We start from the raw sequence: 13,035 nt of genomic DNA, 5'->3' as shown, positions 1-13,035 counted from the left end.
GCACTATGGGACTTAACATCTGAGGTCATCAGTCCCTTAGAACTTATAACTACTTAAACCTAACCAACCTAAGGACATCAGACACATCCATGCCCGAGGCAGGATTCGAACCTGCGACCGCAGCGGTCGCGCGATTCCAGACTGAAGCGCCTAGAACCGCTCGGCCACTGAGGCCGGCGTTTCTCGGTCTGACGAAGGTCAAGGCGTCTCAACAGCAAACCCTTTCATTATTCAGAAAGGTGTCGACGCAGTTGCAGTTCCTGTAAAGCCTTGTTCCCGGTTACGAAATGCCACCTTGTTCTTAGAAACAGACAGTGCCCTCCAGGCACAAAAATTACTTCGAACTACACTACTACATACCTTCCCTGGCCGAGTGGAAGCGCACCGTACTTTAAACTTATCGCGCGGGGTCGTTTATACAATATCATTCGACGGATTATCAAAAGAGGACATTCAAAATTACCTGTCTGATCAGGGAGTAATGGCCGTATATCGAGTAATGAAAAGGGTTGAAAAGGAATTGGTACCGACCTGCACTCTCTTCGTGACGTTTGACAGAGTTCAACTTCCATCGAACATTAAAGTGGGATATGAGAAAATCTCCGTTCTCCCTTGCATCCCCAACCCTACGCGTTGCTATCGGTGTCAGCGGTTTAATCATACCAGCCAGTCGCGTTCCAATGCGGGCAAATGCGTTACCTGTGGGAGGGATGCCCATGAGGTTGATTGTCCGCCATCATGCCCTCGTTGCATCAACTGTATGGGCGGCCACGCTGCTTCCTCTAGAGATGGCCCTATTTTTAAAGATGAACGAATTATTCAGGAAATCCGAGTGAAGGAAAAGGTGTCTATCTCTGCTGCTCGTAAGTTATTCGCCAGTAGAAAGCCCACTGTGCTCCCAGCGGGTAAATATGGCATGTCCTCGTCTCTCCTCGACCTACTAAGGAGGTATACACGCAGACTTGCAATCTCACCTTTAGCGCCACGGTCGTCATATCGGCCAGCCCAAAGATCGCCCGTTCAACCTCCTCATTATCACCTGCTCACTCTAAGGCTCAACCTTCATCAGCTCCTGCTAAATCACGGGCCCCAAAATCGGACGCCCGGACTTCCAAAAAAGAGCCAACTCGTGAAGATTTTTTGCTTACACAGATCTCACAACCATCAACTCCTCCTTCATCACAACATCGTGCTTCCAAGAGGGCTCATAAGAAAACCAGTTCCTCTCCTTCTCCGCAACTTCCTGCTTCCAAGAGGGTTCATAAGAAAACCAGTTCCTCTCCTTCTCCGCCACGGCGTCTCTTCTACAGCGCCACCCAGAGGTAGCCACCCTCGGCCGTCTTCCTTGTCACCGGGACGCACCGCTGGTGACCGATCGACCAGCCGATCACTGGCAGCAAAAGCTACCCCCAAACAACCTGTGGATCAGAATCTTCTGCCTCTGGCTGAATGCCATTCCACACCGTCGGCCAACAGCTCTCAGAGGTCGCTGAGTTGACGGCAACCGAGGTGAGATTTTTCCTTTTTTCGTCCCTCCTATGTCAATTATCCATTGGAATATCAGCGGAATTCGCTCCAATCGGGATGGTCGATTCTCTTACGATCCTACTCCCTAGTCATATTCTGTATTCAGGAAACAAAGCTACGTCTCCATGATAGCTTTGTCTTTCCTCATTTCCATTCCGTCCGGTTTGATCTCCCCTCTGTCGTTAGCATCCCGGCACATGGGGCCTTATGATTATTCTCCACGATACTATCCATTATTACCCTATCCTCTTACACTGTTCCTTCCAAGCTGTCGCTGTATGTCTTTCCCTTTCTGGATTCACCTTCTCTCTTTGTATCATATACATTCCATCGTCCACATCAATGAGAAGAGCCGATCTCCTTCATCTCCTTGGTCAGCTCCCACACCCCTATTTGCTGGAATTGGACTTCAACTCCCACCACCCGCTTTTGGGATCTCCGCGTCGTTGTCCGAGAGGCTTCCTATTGATTGACCTCTTCCACTAAGCGGAACTTGTTTGCCTGGACACTGGGGAACCTACGTTTTTGTCTGCCTCCACGTCATCCTACTCTCATTTTGACATTTCAATCGGCACCGTTCGACTAGCTCGGCGCTTTGAATGGTGCGCTCTTGCTGATACACAATCGAGTGACCACTTTCTATGTGTCCTTCGATTACAGCCACAACTGCCATCTATGCGCCCAAGAAGATGGAAGTTTTCCAAATCCGACTGGACACTTTTCTCCTCTCTAGCAACATTTGATGACAGTCAATTTCCTAGCGTCGACGATCAGGTCACTCATGTTACGGGAGTTATTCTTACAGCTGTGGAACGTTCAGTACCTCGTACCTCCCCTTTGCCCCGGCACCCGCAGTTCCTTGGTGGAACGAGGCGTGCCGTGACGAAATACGCGAGGGGAGACGTGCTCTTCGCGTTTTCCATCATCCAACGTTGACCAGCTGTATCCGCTGTAAGCAGTTACGTCCACAATGCCGTCGCATCATGCCGAATAGCAAGAAGGCAAGCTGTGATTTCTTTACCAGCTCCTTTAATAACTACACTCCCTCATCAGTTGTTTGAGTCGAATCTGACGGATATCCGGCACATCCAGTTTTCCCCGACCTCTGGGCAGTCGCAATCTCTAACTCATTGGGAAGACACTTTGCTGAGATTTCGAGCTCTTATAATTTCCCATCAGCCTTTCTCCCGAAGAAATGGGTAGCGGAAGCTGAGACAGCTGAGCCTTGCTTTTTCCTCTCAAAATCGCGAAAGCTATAATGCCGTTTTTTCTATGCGGGAACTCCGACATGCACTCTCCTCCTGTCGCTCTTCTGCTCCGGGACCAGATGGTATCCACATCCAAATGTTGCTGCATCCATCATACCCTAGTCTGGCTACCTACTTCGCCTTTATAATCGGCTTTGGGTCGACAGTACCTTTCCCAGAAGATGGCGGGAAGTTATCATCATTTCTTTTCCGAAACCTGGGAAGGACGAACATCTCCCCTCCAGCTATCACCCAATCTCATCACGAGTAGTGTTTGTAAGGTTTAGGAGCGTATGGTAAATTGCCATTTAGGCTGGTGGCTGGAGTCCCGAAACCTTTTAACAACTGACCAATGCAGTTTCCGAAGGCATCGTTCTGCAGTTGACCATCTTGTTGCTCTCTCCACTTGTATTATGATCAATTTTCTCAGGAAACGCCAAATGGTTGATATATTCTCTGATATGGAGAGGGCATACGATACCTGTTGGAGGACAGGCATCCTCCACACACTGTTCTCTTGGGGCTTTCGAGGTCGGCTACTCCTTTTCACCCGTGAATTTATGACAGAGCGCACATTTAAGGTGCGGGTGAATACTACTCTATCCCGCACTTTTTCCCTAGAAAACGCGGGGCTCCAGGGCTGAAAACGCGGGGCTCCAGGGCTCCTTGCTAAGTGTTGTACTGTTTGCCATCGCCATAAATCCAATTATGGATTGTCTCCTTCCCGATGTCTCGGGCTCCCTCTTTGTCGACGATTTTGCAACCTACTACAGCTCTCAACGGACCAGCCTTCTTGAACGACGTCTCCAGGGATGTCTCGATCGCCTCCACTTATGGAGCATCGAAATCGGCTTCCGATTTTCTCCCAGTAAGACCGTCTATGTAAATTTTTGGCGTTGTAGGGAGTTTTAGCCACCTTCCCTACATCTAGGCCCTGTTGACCTTCCGTTCGCGGGCGTCGCCAAATTCTTGGGACTTATATTTGACAGAAAACTGTGCAGGTCTTCCCACGTTTCATATCTTTCGGCTCGCTGTGTGCTATCCCTCAACACCGTTCGTGTTCTGAGTAGTACCTCGTGGGGAGCGGACCGAGTGGTCCTCCTCCGCCTATATCGCGCCTTAGTGCTTTCAAAATTGGACCATGGAAGCATGGTTTACTCCTCCCACCGTGGATTGCATTTAGCGTCTGGAGCTTTTTTACACTAGGAGAGCCTTTCGCTGACACTGCTGAACCTCCGATACCCAATCAGCGAGCAGTCCTTCTGAGTCGTTACGGAAGTCATCTGTCTTCCATGCCTGCTCATCCAACCCATGCCCTTTTTTCCGACGCCTCCTTGGATTTAAGGTATGAAGGCAGCCCTTCCTCTCTACTATCACCGTGAGTCCGCTTCTGTCAACTGCTACATTCACTTTCCTTCAAATTTCCTAAACCTTTCTCGACAAATGGGGGTACGACGCCACCTTGGCTTCGCCCCCAGACCTGCCTTTGTCAAATTCCCTAGGATAGTACCCACCCCCCTCCCCCCTATAGTTTATCGTCGGAAATTTGCTGCTCTATGCGCACAAATGGAGGATGTCAGAGTTATTTACACTGACGGCTCCAAGACCACCTTAGGTGTCGGGGATGCGTACATTGTTGACGACACCCCTATTAGATTTCGGCTTACCGACCAGTGTTCGGTTTTTACTGCGGAGCTTTACACTGTTCTCCAGGCTGTCCAATACATCCGTCGCCATCAGCGCATCGAGTGTATTATATGCTCGGATTCGCTCAGCTGTCTTCTCCACCTCCAAGCTCTTTTGCCGTCCACCCTCTGGTCCACCGGATTCAGGACTGCCGCCACATGCTCCACTTGGGGGGCATCTCTGTGGCATTCCTCTGGATCCTAGGGCATGTTGGTATGCGCGGAAAGGAGGCAGCCGATATAGCGCCAAAGGTTGCCGTCTCTCTTCCTCGGCCCGCTGTTTGTATGGTTTCCTTTGTCGATCTGCTGAGCGGTTTATGTCGTCGAGTTGCTCTTTTATAGCACACACATTGGTCTGCTCTTCAGGATAATAAATTCCCTTTGCTTGGACCTCTTCCTCCTGCCTCGTCGTCAGGAGAAGGCAATTTTAACGAGTCTCCGGATTGGGCATTGTCCTTTTAGCCATCGACATCTTTTAAGTGGCGATCCTTCCCCGCTTTGTCCTCACTGTTCTCAATCTTGGACGGTGAGACATCTTATACTTCAGTGCTTCTCTTTTAATTCGCTACGCGCCCGTTTACAGCTGTCGCCTGATATTCCCATTTAGCAGATGACGCGCTCTCAGCCGATCGCGCTCTTGAGTTTATAAGTGTTAGTGCGATGACTTCGGTCATTTGAAGCTCTTTTCGGGGAAAACAACCCCCCTTGAATAGCACTTTTCTAAGACTCGCTTCCGTTTTTAGTTTCCCTCCTTCTTGAGTTTCGCTCCCATTGCTGCTGATTTAAATTCCTGTTTTTATCCTTTACTAAGCCACAAAAAGGGCGCTTATGACCATAGCTGTTTTCCGCCCTAAAACCATAATTTAAAAAAAAAAAAAACTGTCGCTTCCCACTGGATTATCTGTCGTGCTTGCCTTGCGCCAGTTACATAGAGCACCAGGGCGACCGAGTACTCTCGCCATACCTCAACTAACGTAAAAATCGCAACCAGAGGCGCATAAGAAGATAAAGCCCCCTGGACTGTCGCCGCTCAGTGCCGTCTGCCACTTTCTTAGCTCCACGCGACTGCGGTTCCACAGACCGTTAGTGAATGCCAGCAGGTCCTTCCTGATCCTCACCTCCTCGCTGCTTCTGAAAGAGCGATGTGATTGGCTTTTCTGCCTCAGTGTTATAAAATGGCTTCATCCAGTCTGTCTCTCACCCAAATATGTCTCTAGTTCGTAGTATGGTATTCTGCCTGTCAACATGCGAAGATGGTGGCACAGATCCTCATTAATTAATGTCTGATAATACTGGTAAACCAGGTGACCGCAGTGTTCCACAATAAATATCACGACAGGACTTCATAGCACATCCCAAAGTCAGCTGCACGAATCTCGCCATCCTCCTCACCTGTGAGAAGCCACAAGCAGCTATCGACAGCTTCTCGCCACCCTCATCACTTGTCTACGCCCTACAAGCAGCTACCACATTCGGAGCAGCTACCGCATTCGGAGTTCCATGAGCTTGAATTTAACGCGCCTTCCTTTCGTACGTCATCGAATCTTCTGTGGCATCGCTGGAAGTCCCACTTCTCGCCTCGGCCACTCTTGGCGATGTTCCGTGCGTGTTACAAATTACATCACGTGTTACTCCGGAGGTTTAGTCTGAAGGTCTGCTGCCGCATAAAGAGCAGTTCTCTGAATTGCTGTACTATTAAATCACTCCGAAGAAGTCCTTCCAGCCTCATTCTGAATCCCGATGCAGGGTTAAAGCTCTCACTACTCCAAAGTCAATAACTAAAGCCCTGTAGCTGTCTGACTACTCTCAGGAAGATTCATAGATCCAAGCACTGGACTGAAATATAGTATGTAGACTGCTGATTGTTCATTCACTGCCTCCGGCCTGTTGTTATCAAATTTCGCCGTCAATGTCAACAACAACGAGACAAGAACAACATGTAATATAAATACGGGAAAAAATCATAGCACACTCAAATTTTCAGTGGAGAATAATGGAATTCATTGGTGTCAATTATACCTCGCTGAGACCTCCAGCTAGAATGAGATTTTCACTCTGCAGCGGAATGTGCGCTGATATGAAACTTCCTGGCAGATTAAAACTGTGTGCCGGACCGAGACTCGAACTCGGGACCTTTGCCTTTCGCGGCTCTACCAACTGAGCTACCCAAGCATGAGTCACGCCTCGTCCTCACAGCTTTACTTCTGCCAGTACCTCGTCTCCTACTTTCCAAGCTTTACAGAAGCTCTCCTGCGAACCTTGCAGAACTAGCACTCCTGAAAGAAAGGATATTGCACAGACATGGCTTATTCACAGCCTGGGGGATGTTTCCAGAATGAGATTTTCACTCTGCAGCGAAGTGTGCGCTGATATGAAACTTCCTGGCAGATTAAAACTGTGTGCCGGACCGAGACTCAAACTCGGGGGAGGGGGAAGGGGGGGGGGTGAGTTGTGCTTGGGTAGCTTAGTTGGTAGAACACTTGCCCGCGAAAGGCAAAGGTCCCGAGTTCGAGTCTCGGATCCGGCACACAGTTATAATCTACCAGGAAGTTTCATATCAGGGCACACTCCGCTGCTGAGTGAAAATCTCATTCTGGAAATATCCCCAGGCTGTGGCTAAGCCTTGTCTCCGCAGTATGCTTTCTTTCAGGACTGCTAGTGCCGCAAGGTTCGCAGGAGAGCTTCTGTGAAGTTTGGAAAGTAGGAGACGAGGTACTGGCAGAAGTAAAGCTGTGAGGAAGGGGCGTGAGTCGTGCTTGGGTAGCTCAGTTGGTAGAGCACTTGCCCGCGAAAGGCAAGGGTCCCGAGTTCGAGTCTCGGTCCGGCACACAGTTTTAATCTGCCAGGAAGTTTCACCTCCAGCTAGCTCCACGCTGAGGTATAACATGCTTCCTCCTATCGAGCCCCGGGTTCCCGGGTTCGATTCCCGGCGGGGTCAGGGACTTTCTCTGCCTCGTGATGACTGGGTGTTGTGTGATGTCCTTAGGTTAGTTAGGTTTAAATAGTTCTAAGTTCTAGGGGACTGATGACCATAGATGTTAAGTCCCATAGTTCTCAGAGCCACTTGAACCATTTGAATCCTATCGAGCACTAGAGGTAACACTCGGCTAGGAAACCGGAGATAGACTAAACTGACTTCCACGCCTGCAGGTGGAAACGTACTACAGATTCTTGTAGACCTTCCATATTTGTAAAAGCAGCTTTGTTGTTCACAAAGGGTTACGTACGACCGACCTGAGAAATCGAGTAGAAAGGCACCGCATCCTCCCAATAGGACTTCACCGAGTGAGGGCTGTGAGTCGACTGCTCCCGAGCCTCATGAAATTATTGTTTAGCCCTTTCAGTCGATCGGCATCAGAAACAGAATTCGGGCGCTGCCATAGGCCACTTCTGGCCACTGCTACTGGAATGTCTGAACTTTCAGCAGGTGCTGGGAAACGCTGGCCGTCACCAGGGAATGACTGGCAGTCGACCCTCCCGCCCACGCGAGGCCAGCGACACGTATCCTACGCGGTGACTAACTCTGTCGTGGAATGCGTTTCCTAAAGCTATACATCAACAGTCCCTCAGCGGTATGCTGTAAATTGAAAGCAATCCTGCTGAACTGTAAGCCAAGACACGTAGTACACTGGGGATAGGTTTCAGACATGACCAGCACTGGAGCCAGGCAAACATAAACCAGTTGAGATCGCTTCTTACCACACACGTCAATACCGCGAAATCGTGATGTACAGCCCCATAGTTAACAGCCTTTCAGACGTGGGACGCAACTAGGGCTACCGACGGTCAGCACCTCGGTGCAGGGGGAAGCAACCAAATCTGGAAAACGAATGAGCCAACACCTAAAAAAGGATAAGAGAATTCAGTAATTATTTACGCTTACATTAAAACGTGTACTCTGGCCTCGCTGTGGTATTTTTTAAATTCTTTATTCAAATCAACAATTTGGTACATAAACAACCCACTACCTTACTCATTAGTGGGTCCTCATTCTACATATACGGGGTGTTCAAAAAGTCTCCCCGCAGTTCCGTATGATTGTTAGCCGCTCCTGCCGTATGATTGTTCGCCTGCCTGAGTTACTTCCTTTCAAGTGGAATCTCCCAACATTCCACTGTTTCGTTAATCTCAGCCAGCGTCAGTAGTACCGTCGGTGTTGACGTGAACGTTTAATTCCTTCGTTCGTTTGTTTCGTTTTTGTCACTGTTAAAATGCCAACCATTTAAGAACGTGTGTTTTTGGTCGAACAAGTGTTCAAAGCTGGCGGTAAATACACAGTTTCACTTCGTCATTACATTTAATTCAGTTTTCCCGGAGACAACACTCCCACATCGCGATACTGTGCCAGATTTGACTTACAAATTTCGAAGTACGGATTCAGCGACAGATGCACCGAAAAGTGGTCGTCCTAGAGTTTTGTCTGACGATAAACTACTCGATATTTCCGATAAAATGTTCATGAGCCCGAACAATGTAGTAAGAAAACTCGGCCAGGAAATCGATGTTAGTGTCGTATTGGCGCACACTGCTTTAAGGAAAAAATTTTTCCCATACAAAATGACAGTCGTGCAAGAACTGTAAAGACTGATCATGGCAAGAGACTGCATTATTGTCAGTGGTTCAAAAATTTCGTTCAACAAAATGGAAGGGATATTCTTAATGAAACGTTTTTCACTTATGAGGCTTGGTTTCATTTATGCGGGTACATCAACTCGCAAAATTCTCGTATGTGGAGTACTGCAAATCCATTGTGTATTCATGAGGAACCACTTCATTCTGTGAAGACAGGAGTTTGGATTGCAATTTGTAGACGTCGGATTGTGGGTCCCACATTTTTCAACGAAACAATAAACACACAACGATACTGCAGTGATATTCTGTACCCATTCAGAGGAGAACTTGTGTTAAGTGAAATACTGAACGGTTATTTTCAACAAGATGGTGTAACCGCGTTCAAATGATGTTTTTCAAAAATGGCTCTGAGCACTATGGGACTCAACATCTATGGTCATAAGTCCCCTAGAACTTAGAACTACTTAAACCTAACTAACCTAAGGACAGCACACAACACCCAGCCATCACGAGGCAGAGAAAATCCCTGACCCCACCGGGAATCGAACCCGGGAACCCGGGCGTGGAAAGCGAGAACGCTACCGCACGACCACGAGATGCGGGCAAATGATGTTTTTGTTGATCGCATAATTTCACAGGGACTTTGGCCTCCACGATCGCCCGGCCTACCACCAATTGACTTTTTAGAATTATATATTAATAGCTTCAGCTGCTGACGAGCGTTGACATATATAAACGGGGACAGGTGAAAATGTGTGCCCCGACCGGGACTCGAACCCGGGATCTCCAGCTTACATGACAGACGCTCTATCCATCTGAGCTACCGAGGGCACAGAGGATAGTGCGACCGCACACGCCTCCCGCGAAACCCACATTCTCACCTTCTTGTCCACACACGACATTCGTAGTGTCCCTACCCAACACACTCGTTACTCGTGGAAGACATTCTTAACAAGCCCCGTAAGTGTTCGGGTAATATGTGTGCATCTGCACAGAAGAGGAAGGTCATGGCCGGTATTGCCAGAACTATACACTTAAATGGATATCGAGTCTGTTCTTTCGGACATGTCCGAAAGAACAGACACGGTATCCATTGAAGTATACTCGACTTTTTCTTCTGAGGAGCAGCGAAAACAACTGTCTATAAAAACAGTCCAAAATCCATCGATGAATTGAAAACTGCAATATCCACTTTCACTGCTTCTGCGACAGAAGAAATGCTATAGCTTGTGTTTGGAAACATGATTACACGATTGAATTGTGTATTCAACAACAGGGAGGGGACACTTTCAACTTTAATGTGAAAATTTGTAAGTAAAAATGAATATTCAATAAATTAATAACTTGTATTTCACTGAGTTTCATTTCGGTATATTTACTGTGGCATACGGCACGCGCGGCTAACAATCATACGGCACTGCGTAGAGACTTTTTGAACACCCCGTACATTACAGTTACTGCAGCTACCTTATTTTACTACAGGTTGTCTATTGTGTTACGTTATTACTCCACTATGGAAATCTCTTGCTTATGCTATCATTATTCGTTATACATGTTAACTTGACTACTAAGCTATCTACAGGGGTAATACGCTGCTCCTTTTCTAATTCTATACTACGTTGTACAAATGCTTAAAACTAGTCTACACTACCTGCAGCGTTCCAGGTGTACCTTCGTGCTATATAAACCTACATTGTCGGCCGTGCCCACCGAGCTAATCCCAGTGGGTATGCCCCTAGCACCGAGCTGGCCCGAGATCTTGAAATTTGCTGCAGATTACGCTGTTTCGCTGTGGTTTGCGAGACAGAGGATACTTTCTACAGTAGGACGTATTACGGTTCCGTACGGCTCCACGCGTGGATGGGGTTTCGGAGGAGGGGCTGCGGCTGCCTGAATGCCTCTGTTGTTTGCCCAGTTTTATCCGCGCCACCTCTGCGGTGCGGACAGGTAGGAGGCAGAAGCACATTCGCAGTCTTGTCTCACGAAGACGATTCTTCAAGTTTTCTAAGCAGTTTCCAGTGGAGATGTATCGCCTCATACTTGGAGTAGCTCTTCTGCGAGTAAACCGAGTCCCTGACTATTGTCACCGCGCTCTTTGTATAAGGTCAATGTACCCTGTTAGTCACACCCTTTGCGTAAGTGTTTTATACACAATACCTTCAGTACAAAAAATGCGGTTTCCTAGTATCCTGCCAAGGAATGAAACCTGCCATTTTATTTACCTACAGGTGAGAGAGTGTTGTCGTTCGACTTATTACTCCCAAATCTTTGTTTGACGTGTCTGACGCTAGATGGGTCTCATTATTCAGTAGTCAAAGGATACCACTCCTTTATCTTTTATTGAGTGGACAACTTTGCATTTCTTCACATTAAGAAGAAACTGTCAGTCTTTGCAGAAGGCTGATTGGATATTTCTATAATTTCCTGTATTTGTATGTAGTGTAGCCATGTATGGAAGTGAAACATGGACGATAAATAGTTTGGACAAGAAGAGAATAGAAGCTTTTGAAACGTGGTGCTACAGAAGAATGTTGAAGATTAGATGGGTAGATCACATAACTAATGAGGAGATATTGAATAGGATTGGGGAAAAGAGAAGTTTGTGGCACAACTTGACTAGAAGAAGGGATAGGTTGGTAGGACATGTTCTGAGGCATCAAGGGACCACCAATTTAGTATTGGAGGGCAGCGTGGAGGGTAAAAATCGTAGAGGGAGACCAAGGGATGAATACACTAAGCAGATTCAGAGGGATGTAGGTTACGGTACGCACTGGGAAATGAAGAAGCATGCACAGGATAGAGTAGCATGGAGAGCTGCATCAAACCAGTCTCGGGACTGAAGACCACAACACCAACAACAACAACTGCACGACCAGTGAAGAGCTTGATGATAGGGCTAAACACGACCTGTAAAGTCATTAATGCGTAACATGACGTCAGTTGCTCCACTCCTCTTCCCTGGAGTACACCAGGCATCACTTCAGCGCCCGTAAATGACTCTCTTACAGGACAGCGTGCTGCATCCCTCTTGTCAGCAAGTTTCGATGTTGTCGGAAATACTGTCAGGCATCGCACAGCGACTGTCTGAAGTCTGGCTACCTATCCCAAATGAACGCAGGGTGCATAGCTGTGGCAGTGAATCGAAACCTCGCGGAAATCTGCGAACACCGAACCGACGTCGTTTTGTGTAGGGGGACCAACCAGATATAGGTCTGTTAGTTATAGTCATTAGTTGACTGTACCCGCTCACAAGTTTGCCGCAAATCTGTGTTGATGGCTTTTCACAAATGTAGCGTGACAATTCTCAAGGAGTAAAAGGATAGCTACTGCCCACTTCGCCTCTGGCGAAACAGCCGTCCTTAATAAGGTTGGGTAAAAAAAAGAAAAAAATAATCGGAACTTCTGACTTCGTCGTGCCTGCGGTCGGCCGGCATCTCGTCTTGCTTTGGTTTAAGAGCACTGTGCAGGCGGTCTGCGGTCATCCTTGGTAAACGCGAGAGCCACTGCCTTTGGTAGTTCATTAACATCACGTTCCCCATGGATAAACTTTCTTATAATTTTACGTAGTTCAGTCACTCCCTTCGTATATCGTAAAAGTCCCATTTCCGATGTTCCTATCATTATCTTGTCTCGATGCCTAAATGTCCACCTCTCACTTCCATAAAACAGAGCAGGTTTAGATGTCACGGATTCTGATTTAAGATCTTTCCTCTCATGTTTCTCAAAGTGCCCATTAATGAATCCATTCAGTTGTCGTATTTCAGTATATTATCTTTTACGCCAGCACTGACATGCTAAAATAGAGGGATTGTAATAAAGCAATTCACCTTGATGTCTAAATATTTTACTGGTAGTAACTGGCACCAGTCTTTGAAGACCGCCATCAGATCATTAGCGATCTGCGAAGACGGCGAGCGTAGCCAAAAGTATGCCAAAAGCCACATTCGTCTACGATTCGAGACTGATTACTTTATAAACGTTTAATTTAGATCGCTGTTTTCCAA

General features: G+C 47.5%; 1 non-coding gene across 1 annotated transcript; it reads right to left on the bottom strand.

The window, feature by feature from the left end:
* Positions 1–9,787: 9,787 nt before the first annotated feature.
* On the bottom strand, positions 9,788–9,862 carry Trnat-ugu (transfer RNA threonine (anticodon UGU)). Its single transcript has one exon. It is a non-coding gene; the product is annotated as a tRNA-Thr (tRNA).
* Between the last annotated feature and the right edge of the window lie 3,173 nt (positions 9,863–13,035).

Source organism: Schistocerca cancellata, chromosome 3 (genome assembly GCF_023864275.1).
Source record: "Schistocerca cancellata isolate TAMUIC-IGC-003103 chromosome 3, iqSchCanc2.1, whole genome shotgun sequence".
Classification (NCBI taxonomy): Eukaryota; Metazoa; Arthropoda; class Insecta; order Orthoptera; family Acrididae; genus Schistocerca; species Schistocerca cancellata.
Note: the sequence above shows the minus strand (reverse complement) of the source record. Positions and strands in the feature narration are given on the sequence as shown.